General features: G+C 36.1%; 1 long non-coding RNA gene across 1 annotated transcript; it reads right to left on the reverse strand.

Annotated features, from left to right (window-relative positions):
* Positions 1–1,021: 1,021 nt before the first annotated feature.
* On the reverse strand, positions 1,022–16,759 carry LOC113650468. Its single transcript, XR_003442421.2, has 3 exons — positions 16,378–16,759; positions 9,250–9,317; positions 1,022–3,820 (listed from the first exon to the last, which is right to left on the reverse strand). It is a non-coding gene; the product is annotated as an uncharacterized LOC113650468 (long non-coding RNA).
* Between the last annotated feature and the right edge of the window lie 906 nt (positions 16,760–17,665).

The raw sequence follows: 17,665 nt of genomic DNA on the forward strand, positions 1-17,665 counted from the left end.
TTGTTTTCATGCTGCTTAGTTGCTTTCTAACACAGCTGGTCTTGCACAACTTAATCCAATTATAAACCCCACCACACACACACACACACACACACACACACACACACACACACACACACACACACACACACACACACACACACACACACAGAGCGGAAACAACTAAATGAATATCAAACAACATGAAATAAATCCAGCTGTCAGTGTGTGAGGCGAGGATAAAAGGGCTAAGACAAGGCTATGAAATTGAAATAAGAGGCAGCTGCTTTCATCTTAGGAAACCCGACCACGCCACCCCACACACTGAGAAACCTCAACACCCTCTGTACACACTCTGGTCACTGTGTGTGGCAGTCTAGATCATCAGACTTCATTGAAAAATGTTAAATAATAAAAGAAGCTAATTTTTGTAATTTCTTTGTATCCCACCTGGTAATAAAACACTCTCTCCCTTGTGCTCTTTGTGGACAGTAGGACAGAACATCTACTCTATAATTTATAGCACTTAAGCCAAATAGCCATAATCATTCTGTGTAACACACATCTAGTATTTCAAAGCTATCATTTGCAAGATTATTGGGTAATGTGTTAGAAATTAAAACTTGAATTTCCCCTTTGCCCCACGCAGCCATGACATTTTTCTAAGCATTTTTTTCTAAGCTTGTACAAGGCTACTCTAATGTAATGCTAAAAACTAATGCAGTTCTTGTAGTGCAAATATCTGCCACACCCTGGTCTTCAGTGATGTCTTCTTAAATTTTTGCACACAGACTACACTTTGCTGTGTAGCTTAATTCAGTAATGCTATAAACTCAGCCATCTGGATTGAACAAGGATCATAATAGAATTTATTGAAGAATAAAACACTGTCTTATTAGAGCAAAATAACCAACAATGATTACTATGATATACAAGTTACCACCCTGAGTTTTTTCACCTTGAGATTATTTTCCTACAACATCATATTCCAAAGTGTTTTATTTCCTTTATACCAGAGCAAACTGGCAATAATTACAACTTATTTAAGAGAAACCTTTATTTTTGTCACATATACATACAGCACAGTGAAATTCTTTCTTTGCATATCCCAACTTTTGGAGGTTGGGTTCAGAGGTCAAGGTCAGCCAAGACACAGACCCCTGGAGCAAAGAGGGTTAAGGGCTTTGCTCAAGGGCCCACAGCTTGGCAGTGCTGGGGCTTGAACCCTGATCAACAACCCAGAGCTTTAACTACTTAGGCCACCACTGCACTTTTTATCTGTTACATTTTAATGTTTATTAGCTCCTGTGCTCACATACATTATAGCAGCTATAAACAGCTGTTCCTTCACTTCTTGATGTTAATCAGACATAAAAGGTTGTGATGTTACAGAGAAAATGGAAAGTAGAAACTCCTCTGTCCTGAAGATGTCAGAAAACTTAAAGCTACTGTATAGTTTTTATCTCGGATTGTTACAAGCACTGACAGTAGAGCCTCCTTCTATAAATGTTAAATAAATTTAAAAAATAAATAATATTTAATTTAAATGTATAAATTCTTTATAGAAAAACTTCATACAAGTCCCTATGACAGCTGTTAGCATAGAAATGATAACATATAAAAATGACTTAATTATTATAAACACTCTGTCCTTCTAATCAGGAACTTATGCATGACCTGAAGAACAGAAACTAGTCTTTAGCATCAGACAGACTTCCATTATTTTCTGGATTCATTATCCTTGCACATAGCCTCAAACCATTCTGTGTAACAGAGATCCCCGTTAATAGAAGCCATGCAGTGTTTGAGAAGTCTGAATGAGAGCATGTTTATCACACAGAAACACTAGTGATAGAGTTTTCATCGTGAAAGCTGATAGCCGATTGAGACCTTTAGGCTCTTCTTTTACATGCAGCTGTAAATCTCACCCGGCTCTTATAGCAGCGGCTCCGTCCAGACATGAAAGGATGAAAGCTAAAGTTAGACTCATGCATGCAAACCCGGTGAGGTCTATGGTGCACCTGAGATATATGACGACCATTATTCACTCGTAAATGGAGGTGACAAAAAGGCCCTAAAATAAGGATCTGGCCATAATTCACCCTGACCGTCTGTAACGCCCAGGAACACCAAAGGGTGTTTTTTTTCTGTAAGTACAAGAAAAGCAAGCAGAATTAGGTTAAAAGACAAAAAGTCACACATTTCTAGTGTCAGATCTCACTGATGACTGAATTAATAATCTTGTTTTTGGTGAAGTAATGAACATAAATAGATAAGCACTTATTAGAGATACAGCAAATTTACTACTAGCCTTGCGTGTCCAATAGAGTTTTTCCTCAAATACATATACAATTTATATTCCCACAGTATGAGAGGAGAGAGGAGTGGATGGATGGTGGATGCGGCAGGACTCCTGTTCCTGCTGAGCTGAGCCAGCTCTCTGTGAATACACTGTTACCAGCTCAGCAGGCACCGGAGGCCTCGGCCCTCTGAGCATGCTACTGTACATCTTTTTACTCTCAATTTCTCAGTCTTTTTAAGCATTACATTGAGATTCCAAGTCTTCATGAACCTCGCAATGGTGTCACACTAACATGAAATGTATATTGAATAAAACATCATTTATCAAGGTCCACATTCAAAATGTATTCATAAACTTTGGACATATGACTAAGGTGACTGATGATAGATGTCATTTAAATCAAGAGGAAAGGTGACATTATTAGATACAGTATATCAGTTTGTATAAAGTATGTTAGACATACTTGAGTCACTGAAATGCAAAATTTGAGCTTCCCAATTTGACATTAATCTCCACTCAAATAGGAGACTGACCTGATGCCTACTGCTGATATGAGGGCAGGATTGAGAGGTAAGTCAACTCTATTATTCAGAGCCAAAATGGCTTTTGAGGGAGCATTAAATGAAAACCGCCAAGCCGTAACTGCTTTGACATTTGGAGCAAACACTTCTGTGCCTACCTGGCAGACCAAACCTGTCCTTTCGTTCATTATCCCATCTGTTAGGCTCTGTTAGGTATAACCACAATGACTGGTAGAAATCCAGAAGAGCTCTGCAACATCCTGTTAGCTTTCTCACTGCAGACGCTGAACTTAGCCACTGTGAACAGTATATTTAATGGATCAATGCTCACCAATTAGCTAAGCTCTGTGCCTCAAGCAAGCAACGAGGCAGTGCATGTGGAGAAAAAAGCCACTGAACACGGTATGAATCACAAAAAAACATATGAAATGAGCTATAGCTAATCATCAAAGCTCAAGAAGGCTTCCAAGACTAGCATGCAAGAAATTCATTCAATAATTTATGCAAGAGTTTCAGTTATATCTGAGAACATGTGGCGTTTCCAAAAATGTGATTCGCTGCTTGTGTTTTACTGAGTTTGGAAAAGACGCTGTGCTTACATGATCTGACAGAACACCTTTTGACTTAGACACCGCCACAACATGCAAAAACTTGCACAGCATCAAAGGAAATTTTGACAAATAGCTGATGTCAGCAATTTGTCCAAGTGATGTCAGAGGTATATACACAGCAATATGAACCCACTGACTCGTTGTTGTTATTTTTTTTAAAATCTTTTTTGTCTCCTTTTTACAGCTATAAGTTGAAGTGATATGGAAATTTCACTGGTGTTCAGTTATAGCAGATTTTGAGCACCATGTGAGCCGTGCAGGAGTGGAAATCCCTGGCAATGTGATTTTTCACTTCTGTTTGGCCACCAAATCACGATGCCAGGAACCCGCTCCATCACAGCATGGCTGCCACCACAGAGCTTTCACCAGCTGCACACCACACGTTCCTCAGAGCCCCAATTCTCACCCTGTGGAGAGAGAGAAAGAAGAGTTTATACCCAAAGCTGTCTCAGGCCATAAAATATGTCTGGATTCACTGGTTTTTTGGTTTATTAATGTTAACAAATGAAAAACTATACCTTGGCAAAGAACTTAAACACACCGTGTCATGCTGTTATACGAAGATTATCAACAACAGGGTTGTGTCATGAAATGGAGTTACTGTTGCCACCATGGAGTTGATTATTAATGACATGTCCCGAAGAGTGTAATTCCTCACAGAAAAACAAAGATTTTATTACATTATTTAATTACAAAATATCATCATACTTTTTATCTGTTTATAATTACAGTTAATGTTGTAATACGTAAGTCCATGTAACAGGATAGTGTCTGTTCTCATTTACATTATAGCAGCTAAAAATGTACATCCCTTCACCAGCTTGTCAGCTAAGTTAAAACTGTACTGAGAAGCCGCAAAGTGTAAACTCCTTTGTCCTGAAGATATTGGAAGACTCAAAGTTACAGCTATACCTCTGACTGTACACCTCTACATAGTCCTGGCACTAAAGACTCCTTGTATAAAACATCTCATTACAGAAAACATCACCATATAAATTATTTTACAGTGTAAGTCATTTACATCCATCGTCCACGTGGATGATCTGTTGCTCTAGAAACGATAACGTTTTAGACCAACTATGCACACTGCATCTTGATAGTAGGAAGTCGAATAAGAGGACAGTAAGAGTTCATTTTTAGCTATTTTATAAACCCGTACATTGCTTTTGCACATTACAAAAACAATGTTATACAACAGTTAGTTGTGGCCCACTAGTTTGTTTAGACAAGCTGTGTTGCAAGCACTCTGAAAGTTAGTAGATCATTCTGGTACATTTTACTGTTTGTACTGTCTGTGTCCACTACATAAATATTCCATTTTTAGCAACAGTCTGAACACACTGAAACTATTATTACACTTACTATGGGCAATCCATCTGCCTGTGTGTTGGCATGGCAACAGACAACACTATAATACAGCTGCATTTCCATATGGACAGAGCAAAATAATCCAAATTATATGTCATTCTATGTCTGAACAATCAGTTACTTCATAAAGGTTTCATGTTTATAGTACTGACCTATAAAAACAACATCACACTGGCAATCTTACTGTTGTACTGAATAGAAGCACAGCAGAATACAGCGCTCTTGCTCTAAATATGCTTTATTTGAATACCGGTTTAAGTAAATTAAGTAAAATGCTAAAATGACAGGGAATCTGGAAATACCCAAATATACATAATTTAAGCTTCCTCGTTAAAGATTAGGCACAGAACAGCCTTCTCAACTAAAATGAATAACATTAAACCATGAACAGAAAAAATGTCAAAATCAAATGGATAAATGTCAAGGTTTCTAAAACTTAGGTAGTAACTATTAAAACTACACACAAACCAAAAAGAGACCAAAAATGAACCGCTTTGTTTCCTTATGATTGTAGTATCGTAACTACAACTCTATAAATCATCTGTAAAAAAGGACATACATGAACTTAATGGATTTAAATCTGGATGTGATTATGCATGCCTCTGTATATTTTTTGTATGTAGACACTATGGCTGGGCGATACAACAAAAATATCACATCACAATCCTCAAGATATACATTAAAAACAATATAACAGCATATATTGTATATTACTAGGTAAATGCATAAAAAAAGTATTACAAATAATATTTTCATTTACAGTATAACATTAAGCTGCTTCCAGTCAGTTTGAAATGATTAAAAAAAAACATATCACGACATGTCAGAAAAGTGTATTATGGAATAACTGATCATATCCTCCAGCTGTAACAGACACTCATGCTCACTCTACACTCACTGCTTGTTTTCTCGTCCTGTTTCAGAAAGACTCAGACAGTTTACGATGTGAACAGGCACCATACAACTGCGTTGCTCAATGCTTATTCTAGACCGTGATGATGCCAAACATTTCTCTTCTGTTCTCACACATCTGAAGTGTAAATTTATCAATACTGCGGGTGTGAAATATGCGTTCCTCAGTCAGTACACCATTACACATTACATACAGGTCTGAATGATTAGATGAATAAAAGAAGAGGGGAGAGTGAATAATGTTCTGTGTTATTGCTACCATCCTCCACTGGAACATTCCTGCACCACCCTCACGCTGGTCTTCATAATGGCTCGATTATGACGTGCAGTCTGCTGAACTGTCTGATTCTCTCTGATAACTCCACGACAACATGACTTATTACAGCACATTTTCCATCTCTCAGGTTTTCCATACACATCACACACTGTATGCATCCTGTCTCATAAAAACCTTACACTGTATCTCCGCACAAGTACATTATCAAATTATTAGGTAATTTTATAGAAAGTATAAAAAAGTTATACAAAGTTAAATATTTTCTACATTTATATATTCGTTTTCACTTTGAATTGAGAGATATGAATTTATTTATACTTTACATTAGTTAAATGATTTTGCTTCCATTATTTTAGTCATGTTTATATCAATTCTCTGTATTTTTAAAAATATGTTTATTTATATATTGTTTAATTTCTGATATGATAGCCATGTTTTATTCATTCTCTCTGTTTTCTATTTATTTATTTTTTTTAAATTTAGAGCTATTCGATATATTATTCTACTTTATATTCTATATATATTCTATATTCTATATATTCTACTTTAGTTTCAGTTTAATCTTGATTAACAATAGCAACAAAAATAATCATTATAATAAAAACTGAAGATAGTTTGAGAGTGGAGAAATGCCTCACAATGCAGTCATTATTCCTTATACTGTGCAAGACAACACTTTCTGGGTAAATAAACAAATAAAAAGAAGATTGGATAAGTGACTTAAGGGAAGACGAGAGAACTTGGCGAATAAACAGCGAATGCTCTAAGGAGCTGAGTTCCACCGGACCATCAGGCAGTAAAAGGTCAGGAGAGACAGGCTGGGGATAGATGAGATAATACTCCAGTCTCAGGGCTTAAGATAGGATGATCTATGTTTTAAATGTCAGCTCTCACTCCTACACACGTCCGTACAGCTCAGCATTAAAGCGTTACGGTCTCTGTCCTGAGTGTCGGTCAGAGTGAGCTGGAAGGGGTGTGGATTCCTTCTACTGATAATTCCTTCTGCTCCGATAATATACACGCTTCAAGTGATGTATGAATCATACAATGAAAGCAGAAAGCAATTCAATATCACAAGATTCAAGATACAAGGACTCTTCTGACAGAATATACTCATATGTCATATCCTAAAGTGTTTTATTCCTCTTATACCCTAGTAATAAATGTTTTTTTTACTAATTAAAAAATCTATTATATGTTTTACTGTTCTTACATTATAGCATGTAATGTTATAACTGACGTCCTCTCGCTAGTGTATCATTCTAATACATTATCATTTCTATAGTACCACCTCATTCACAGGTACTTGTACAGCAGACAATATACATAAATGGATTAAAAATGTGTGCAATCATGTTCACTATAAACATGTCTGCTTTTGCTAAATAACATCTGGCATATTCCTTTTTCGAAAGGAAGGATCAAATTAAACAGTATTCTGAATGAATGAAATTAGCTAAAAGAATGTAAAGAACTCTTGGTGCCTTGTCTGAGTGTGTAAATGGGTTGCTCAGGGCCGGTGTGTTCTCTTTTTGTGCATGTGTGAGCTTGAGTTAATCGCACACAGCCAAGCTTTGGTGTGGACTTGTTTACTGCCTAGTTGTAAAAGTAAAAATGTACAGGTCTGCCAAGTTAAAGAGTACTTCTTTATGCGTGCTGCTTGTGTGCTTGCGTCTGTTGGATTATACTCACTGAAAAGGGAGTGAAAATCTATACCTGAATCAAACAGGAAGCAAACAAGACTCTGCAACCTATTTTAGCTGACTCAAACCATAAATACATGTATGTAGGCATGATGATCTGTAGGATGTAGATCACAGACATTAACATGCTAAAATCTTATTGATCTCAACAGTAATTTTATTAATGCATCATTAATGCTTATTCTGTAAACCCCCAGCTAGCTTGTAAGGCATTCTACTAGACCATTTGAAACTAACAGCTTCTATACACTGATTCAAAATTATTTTAAATATTAGTTTAAATAAAGAGAGCATTTTCAAACAATCTTAGCTAGCCTGGTATCTGTATATCCCCGATCAAAGCTAACTAGCTAACTAGTAAACAATGCTATCCATCTCTAATTCATGCTACCATTATGTGCTATCAAAATTAAAGTTACTACAATTTCCAAACTTAAACGTTTGACAAGCGTGTCCTTTAAATCACAGTTTTTGAATGGGAGCATCAAAACCAATTCCTGTTACTGACTACATTTTTGTCATTATTAAGAAAATATGGTTTCAGCAGTCAAAGTTTTTTTTCTTGAGCTTTATTTTTTTGAAAACTCCCTTTTACTCCCTTTATTACTTTACTTTATTTACTATTGTGACTGTTTTGTAACCAAAATGAAAATATTGTAAAGATGCAAAAATAGATCAGAGTAGCTAATTAGCATTTGAGAGTTTGATTCAAAATTAGGGATACTTTAGTAAAACAACCGAAATGTACACAGTTGTTGCCCTTACCCATAATGCATCTGATCTAATCACAAATCTAATGTTGATAATAAAATGTATTGAAAGAATATCTCACAGAATATCTTTTCTATTTTCATATAAAAATACATCGATTTCTTATAAATATGGAATTGTACTATAAAGCTGAGTTATGTGTTTTCATAATTTAAATTGTAAATTGTAAAAGGCGCTATACAAATCAACTTGAATTGAATTGAAATTAAAGGAGCATCATAAACATAAATAATACAATATTTCATTCACTCATCTTCAGTAAATGCTTTCTCTTGCTCAGGGCTGTGGTGGAGCTGGATCTTTTCCCAGGAACACTGGGCACAAGGTGAGAGAACTGATAGTCTACCAGGCACCATGAGAACACCTAGGGGCAATGTAGAGTAGCCAATACACCTACCTACATGATTTTTAAAGATGGGAGGAACACTGAGAATGAAGAAACCCACATGAACATGGTAAACACAGACAGAAACCCAAAGTGATGACTGAATGGGGAGATCAGAACTGTCACCTTGTTTATTAAGGGCGAACATTTTAGGTTGATATACGATGGTCATGCATATTGTCGTGAAAGTAAAGCTTGTTCAGCTGAATTGAATTGAACTGAGAAAACAACATCCACAACACGTGGTTTTATGTTATTTCAGACAGACAGACAGACAGACAGAGAAAGAGAGAGACAGAGAGAGAGAGACAGAAAGACAGAGAGAGAGACAGAAAGAGAGAGAGACAGACAGACAGAGAGAGAGAGGGACAGACAGACAGACAGAAAGAGACAGACAGAAAAAGAGAGAGACTCTCTTACCTTAGAGTTGATATCAGGATGTATGGTGACTAAACAGCAGCGCACTCTGACTCAACTCCGCGCGCTTCCTGCTGAACGACAACCAAGAGTTCAGTCCGTTTCTTTTTAATTTTCCTTTTCAATAACTCGGTTAACGAAACAAAAAACAAAAACAAAAAAAAAAAAAACAGCAGCATGAAGTCAGTGTGTCGTGAAAGTTTGAAGACAAAGTTCACGCGCAGCAAAGAAAACATGCGTGTCCAAAGACAGCCACGCTCCTTAGAGAGGGAGAGGGAGAGAGAGATGGAGGGAGAGATGGAGAGTGAAGGAGAGGGAGGGAGAGAGAGACTGGCAGTCCTAATAGACCAGTAATCTATTTATCAACCAGATAGTTTTCTCTCTCTCTCTCTCTCTCTCTCTCTCTCTCTCTCTCTCTCTCTCTCTCTCTCTCTCTCTATGGGTGTGGTGCTTTACTTTACAGGCTTCATAGCATAATAATATAACATGATCACATGACTTACACAATATGTGCCATATCATGCATGTGTTCATTATTCTTTAAGAATCCTTCTGCCGCAGATGCCTCCTCCTCATACTCAGAACAATCACATTATGAAGATTAAAATCTCTCTCTCTCTCTCTCTCTCTCTCTCTCTCTCTCTCTCTCTCTCTCTCTCTCTCTCTCTCTCTCGCAATCATTCCATCAGTAGGCCTATAAAACTACTATCTATATATACTCACGGTTATAAAGTCATGAATTGTGCATAATAAGTATCACATAAATCCTATCTGAAGTTTACCATTTTAAATTTTGTAAATGTAGCTATAGACATTCAAAGCTACCAGCTTAGCATTAGTCAAGCTACATGCTAAATGCTACAACATCACACATTAATTAGGCTTTAATTAGGAATGGACTGAAGGTATGACTGTTTGTCCTTTTGTCCATTTTTGCTTTTCTGTATAAAATTGATCAACAGTTCATACTTAATATCAACACCACAAGTCATTTTGTAGATATTAAATTGTATAAACATTCTAGTTAGATGCACAGCTGGTCCCTTTAAGATCACCACACTTTATGTGACAATATACAATGTTAATATTTTTACTACTTATTGATAGTTTTTTGTATTAATATTTTAATTTAATTACAGCCCTTGAGGCAATTTTCCAGTTTATACTAATTTTAAATACATTTGGTTGGCCAGATTAGTACGCTTATTAAAACCTGCTAAAGAAAAAGCAAAAAACTTTTAACACCATTAAACTACAACCTGGGAAATGGTGCTAACATATAAGCTATAAATAATGTTCCCCTTATATGTAATAACAGAATCTAAATATGTAGAACTAAGCAGAGTCTTTACTGCCAATCGCAATATAATATATTTTACCAAGGCTTGCGTGCAGGACCATGGAGGACCATAGCTAATTTATTTTAATAATAATACAAACTGAACTGTACAATTGATAAAAAAAAATTCTCTCTCTATTTTTATTAGTAATTAATTAATTAATCAATCAATCAATTCATTCATTAATATATTTATTTTACATGAATGAGACCTTGTTTGTGCCTCATCAGAAATATGAAGATGTTTCATATATACTTATAGTGGGGTAGTTTCTTGAGTGGGAATCTCTGAGCAATTTTTCCATCCCAGGTGCCAGTTTCTTTCAATGTGGACTGTGTCATTGGGATGTCATGCCTGTTTCACTGCATGGAGAATGCTTACAATCCAAACTCACACTTATAACTACACACACACACACACACACACACACACACACACACACACACACACACACACACACACACACACACACACACACACACACAGACCATGCCTTGCCCACTGGAAGCCTGTGTGCTATGTGGCTGATACCCAGGCTTGCTGCCCACACACAGCACCAGTCAGACTTGCTCTGTTAACAAACCCAGCCTAGCAGCCCAAAAAAGCTGTTTGTCCTCTAACTAAAAATTTTAACAGGATAACAGTCTGTGTCATGATTAAGAGGCAGGATCTGATGTAAGTGAAAATATTTCTGATGATCTGTTTTGGCTCTGATGGTCATAGCTGCCCTTTAATACAGATTAAAACACTTGAAAAATAACAAAGCAAAAAAAGAAGTTGTCCAAATGTTTTGTGTATCATTTCATTAAGATATTTTGAATGCCGAAAAGTCAGCTGTACATTTTCATTGGTTCCTGAACAAAGCCAAAAAACTGAAGACTTTAATTTCTCACAAAACCTAGACTCCTTCATTATTAAGTGATATTAAGATTATTAACTGCTTTCATAAACATCTCCTTATTGAAAACCTCACCATATCAGTAATTATATACTGTCTCAGTGAATGAACTGTTACAAAAAAAATGATATAAATATGAGCACCTTAATGTGATTTGCAGCTGAACTGCTGTCAGAGATGCTGTTATAGAAAATTAATCCAAATCCATATAGAGAATTCAACACCATTGTGGTATAATGGAATTTCATAATGGAAGGTATGGAGGAATATTCATAAACATTCTGTATTTTTACATATTTAAACGCTAGGTTTTAAGACCTGAAATGGAGTTCCACATCTGGCTGCCATGCTTCCTCACTGCATCAAAGACTGTAATACACTGAACACAAAGACGGCTTGTTAACGCCACTCCTTCCAAATGAACAGTCTAAGAGTAAATCAGAACAGGTCACCCCATGGCTTGAAACCACCAGATCACCCCAACTCAACTCGGATGTATCAGATCAGCCTAAGTCAGCTCTAATCACTGCATGCTTTAGCAAACTCTGAGCAGCAGGAATCCCAGAACCAAATTGTTCCCGACTGGTCTAATCCAGAGCATTCAAGATTTCCCCAGTTTACCCCAAATCATCAAAATCTCCAGATCCCCCTGATCTGTGGACCCTCAGATCACTCGTGAATAATCTAAAACAAACTCAAGGTCACCCCAAAGACCCCAATCCTGTAACATACAAAATGATCAGAGCTCATGAAATTGCAGAAGACCCTAAATCATGGATTGTCAAACTGGGGGACTGCAGTCTAGACACAGACCCAAATGCGTATTTCACAGAGCAATTAAAAAATACTGAAGCAGATCCTCTGTTGCAGATTTTCCAATCACATGCATTATGTAAATTATTTAGCTGAAGGCAGTTCGTCAGACCAGAGAACTCTAGAGAGGTCCAGGGTTGCCAGAGTCATGTTTTTTCCCACCAAATTGGGCTAATATGTAAATTATTTAGCTGAAGGCAGCTCATCAGACCAGAGAACTCTAGAGATTTCCAGGGTTGCAAGAGGCATGTTTTTTCCAAATTGGGCTAATTTTGGAATAATGTTGCGGATGGGAAAAACAAATCCATGGCTGATGTTTTTGGGCAAGTTTAAAAAACAAAGAATTAGAATAACATCTAAATTCAATCCAATTTCTGCAAACACGGGTTACGGCAGACAAACTGAAAGTAAAGTGCAGACAGTATCAATGGTGTAAAGTACTATTTTTTTCACATCTGGATATACTGCAATGTTTGTGAGATGGATAGTATGATTATGTAGTGGGTACCATACCATATCATACCATACTAAACTGTCCTGACCAGAAGATGATTAGAAAGTATTGCAAATACTGTGAAGCTGGTCATATTGTGACCACATTTCTCGTGCAAAGACAGTGAAAAAGAAAAAATCTGTGTTTCCTTTTTCTAATGGCTGACCTTCCTGGACTATGTTCAGGTCAGATTTAGTTGGAATCAAAGATTTGCTGAGAACTGGCAACCCTGAAGAGGTCAGTAGAGGAAGTTTTTAACAGAAAACAGAATATTTAAAAGAAGACAAATGGACAGAAATGTACTCCTGTTTTGTTGATAGGTAGAAAGCAGGATGTGTTGCCTTGTGGATCTGGATGTATTATATTTATATAATACATAAAAATTATTCCAAATCCATATAAAGAATACATATGAAGAATACCAATTTTTTTTAATTTGTTGTTTTGTTTAAGGTCATTGAATGTCTATGAAACAAGCTAGTTCCTGTTTTCACTTATTTTCATCCAAATCAGAATCCAGAAATGAAACACACATCTGTACCGCAAACACTCAGGGAAAGAGGTTGTATGTGTCGCTGCTGAGGGCGGAATTGTTGCTTCATTTCCTGTTCATGCAAATTTTACTATAACAAGTTTATGTCTCAATCCCTGATGCTGGCATCATTCCTGCATAAATACTTCCTCAGTTTGTCAGCCCAAAATCAGGCTCATTTTAGCGGATAGTGCCTTAGATCTACATGGTAGGAATAACCCCAACCCTAGCCTGGTGTTGCTTCAGACTTAATGTGGAGAGAGTGTCTCAGTGGTGTATTAAATAAACCTCTGGATTCACTGACTTATAGAAGCTCAGAGTGAATGTTCCTCAGGCTATGAGGCAATTTTTGGGTTTCAATGGTCTTAGCAATGGTCTACGTTTTGGCACATACATAGAAGTTTTTTGCCCTGAGAAATATTTCCTTGGAAGCAAATTAGAATCTAAATTAGATCCTCACTTGCATTCTGTCTGTCTTGGATTCATAACAAAGAAAAAACTTTATGAAAAATGCATGAAAAACAATAAAATCTCAAGAGTGGTATTAAAAATCCCTTACTCCATTATTGTCTGTTTGTTTGTCTTGAATTGTATTGTTATAGATGAGAATGCAATCTCTGATCCAGAATTCAGTATGAAATTGTTTATCCAAACCAACATTATACACTTACAGCACACTAGACACCTGCATTTCTACTCATTCATGCTATTAACCAATTGCCTAATCATGTTGCAGCAACAATGTATAAATCGTGTATATATACAATGCATAAATATGTGTATATGCATAAATCATGTGTACGTACTACCGTTAATGCTCACAGCAAACTAGGTCTAGGATAAATGATTTTACTGCATGACAGATTCAGGATTTCAAATTTTAAAAGAAATTAAATTCAGTTGAACTAATAATACTGAATGACAAGACAGTACAGATGAGTGTATTATTAATTCAGTAGATTAAATATGATTTTACATCTGATGCCTTTTAAGTAATATTTGGTTAGATAAAGCTATAAAAGATGAGTGTAAAATCTAAAAATTGATTTTTTTTTTAGGAGAAATCAAAACTGTAGGGCAGGAATTAAACGGCCACAGTGGAACAGTCTGACCTGATGTAAACTCTTTCTGAGACTCAACCAGATCTCCTGAACATGGAAGGCTGCAGACGATTATGTTCTCTGGAGATTTAGAAACACAGCAGAGCAAAACCAGACAAAGGGAGAAAATTAGAGAGTTGTTTTTCATTAAGGAGCATTCACAGACTCGCACTGCACATTTCTTCAATTGCACGAATCACAATGCTCTCATTCAATCACACCTTTCCATTACCATCAATGATCAATGAAAAATAAAAATGAAAATAGCAAAATAAATAAAAAAATAAAATAAAAAATCCTTCTAGAATTATGTAATTTTTGTAATTATTAAAGAATGACACAGTACTTGTTTTACTCTTTTATATATACATTATATGTACTGTAAGTGCTTTATACTATAAGTAAGTTTTACTCAAAGTTACTAATACTATGAGTATAAAATCATACATTTACTGGTGTGTTGTTCCATTTTCTTCTCTTTTTAAAATAAAAACTAAATAAATCTGTCTGTGAAGTCCCTGTGAATGAACTGTTGTTACAGCCGACATGATAATATATTGAGCACATTAATACAAGCTGTAGTTTACAGCATCACTACTGCTGCTGTTATAGAAATGTAATCAGCACTTTCTGTCCAATCACAGTCCAGAATTTGAAAGCTGTAGTACAGCCAGTTTGATGTTGTCTCCTACAGACTTACGCCTCACTGTATCTCTAATGTTATTAATCAAAAAAACAAAGCACAAATAGATTGTTTATCGACAACACATGGTACACTAAACTAGTTAAAGTTGTAAAAATGTGGCTGCTCGTCAACAGTAAAACATGGTAGATAATCAAATAATAGCTAAAGCCTAATTTAGCTGCTTAGCATGTTGCTGTATATAAATAAAGACACTGACAATAAAGACATGACAAAACAATCAGAAATGTTAACATTTACCGAAATGACAAAAAGTACTTTGTGCGACAAAAATTACATTGTAATTACACTCAGTATTAACCAACATCCCAAATTCTACCAAGAAAACAGAGGGTGCTTTGTGTAATGAAACAGCGTCATCATATTATTTTGCCACTCTAAGTTGACAAAGTAGTACTGATTGTGGAATTACAGGTCTTGTCTGTGGATACAGAGCGTGTAATGAGCAGGAGCCTAACGCTGACCTTAAGCGGCCCTTGAGGGAGCTTCACATTAATGAGTCGGTCACCCAGAGCACACTTCCTACTCCAGGCCTGCTGATGTCAATGGGCTCTTTCTTCTCACCAGTCAGTCACACACTTCACTGTGGGAGTTTAATTACTTTCACTCCTTTGCCTTTTCACCAAGCTCACTGTCTGCCAGGCCCACGCTACATATTTCAGACCTGTTGCAATTTGTTTGTGTTTATCGTCATCTGAACCAACTGCTCACCCTGTGTTCTCTGTGCGTGAGAACAAGTCTGGATTTTTATGAGGCTAATGTTCATTCACTCCTTTGACACACAAAGCCAGGAATTACATGAATTATCCTGGAAGTGAATACAAAACATTTCATATCGACATACTCAGTTGAAATAGTGGTCCATGTTTATTCTTATAGGTTAAAGTTATATTAATAGAGCATATTAATATAAACAAATGGTTTGCAACTGCACTATTGCCAAAGCTGCTGTTGTAGAAAATTATTTAAGACCTTGAAAATTCAACAACAATGTTAAAAAAAAGTAAAAACTCATACAGCATTATAGAAGGCTGTAAGGGATATAACTTATAGAGATTTTATAGACTTGTACAAGACTGTTGCTTTTTTTATATGGTATAAAATCGAAAAATCATACTATGGTTGTCATAAATAATAGTTAGGGTAAACAAGCAAGCAAACAAACAAATAATACAGTAAAGTTTTAGTAATAAGATGCTCACAGAATGCTCCAAGTTAGAAACTGTAAACAACAACAATAAAATTCAGTTACCTGGAATTGTTAGTTGGGGTTGACGTTTAAATCAATCCAGTTGGGTTCCTTGTGTAGACAAATCCAATAATAATAGCAAATTATCACCAAGGGTAATGTTTATGGATTATATATAGATCTCTGTGTCTGAACATCTGATATGTAATCAGCAGCTGTTTGCCCAGAAGCAGATGAATCATTCATTCACTTTCCCTAAAAGCTTTTCCAGTCCAGGGCCACGGTAAATCCAGAAACTATCCTGGAAACACAGAGCTAATGCTGGAGAACATTTCTGGTGAATGCATCTACATGCATCACTCTCACACACACACACACACACACACACACACACACACACACACACACACACACACACACACACACACACACACACACACACACACACACACACACACACACACACGCACGCACAAACAAACAGAAGATGTGAAGATGCTGTGATACTCTACATGTGGTGCCACTGAGGTAAATAAAAAAAAACCCATGAACTTCAAACAAACAAACAAAAATTATTTTTATGTTTATTACCATGAAGTACAACTATCAGTTTTGAAATCAGCTTTAGGGTCATAATAGTAACTCGGTGATTATTTTTCTATAGAAGTGTGATTTTGAATAATGCAATCCTACAGTTGAAACTTAAAGGATGTTTCCCTTCATCTATTTTAGATTTTGAAACACTTTCTCGAAAGTAGTTTCTACAATGCTCTCACTTTGGTAATGTTCCTTCACTCTTATTCATCTCTGTAAGTCTGGGAAGTCAGGAGGCCATCAACAAGCACTCTTATGCTGACATTCTGGAGATTTCTAAACCTGATGTGATGAAACTGATCTCCTGTACTAATGGACAGTGTGTTGTTTTGTGCACAGAGGAAATAGATGTGAAAGAGTAGTCAGGACGCAGGACACACTCTGTGCACACACCTCTGCTGACTGGCTGAGGCTTGATGTCATTCGAAACTGCAATCGAGACAAGAAATAGACAGTGATCTTAGGGCATATCACTCTAGCTTTAAATACTTAAAATTTGGTTAGATCATATTTGGATATCCTGTTTGTAATTTTAATTTTATAGTATGGTGTGTATATGAATATATGAAAATATATGAATGGATGAATATCTGACAAGTATACCTCAATTAAACAATTGAAGTGTTCATTATCTACAATGAAGTTCATGTCATAAGCAAATAAGGTCATCTTAGCTAAAACCAGATGGCTAGACATATAAAATAGCCTAATAATATAAAAATAGCCAAGAAATTAGAAAAACAATAAACTCTGAGCT

The sequence above is a fragment of the Tachysurus fulvidraco genome, chromosome 2 (genome assembly GCF_022655615.1).
Source record: "Tachysurus fulvidraco isolate hzauxx_2018 chromosome 2, HZAU_PFXX_2.0, whole genome shotgun sequence".
Classification (NCBI taxonomy): Eukaryota; Metazoa; Chordata; class Actinopteri; order Siluriformes; family Bagridae; genus Tachysurus; species Tachysurus fulvidraco.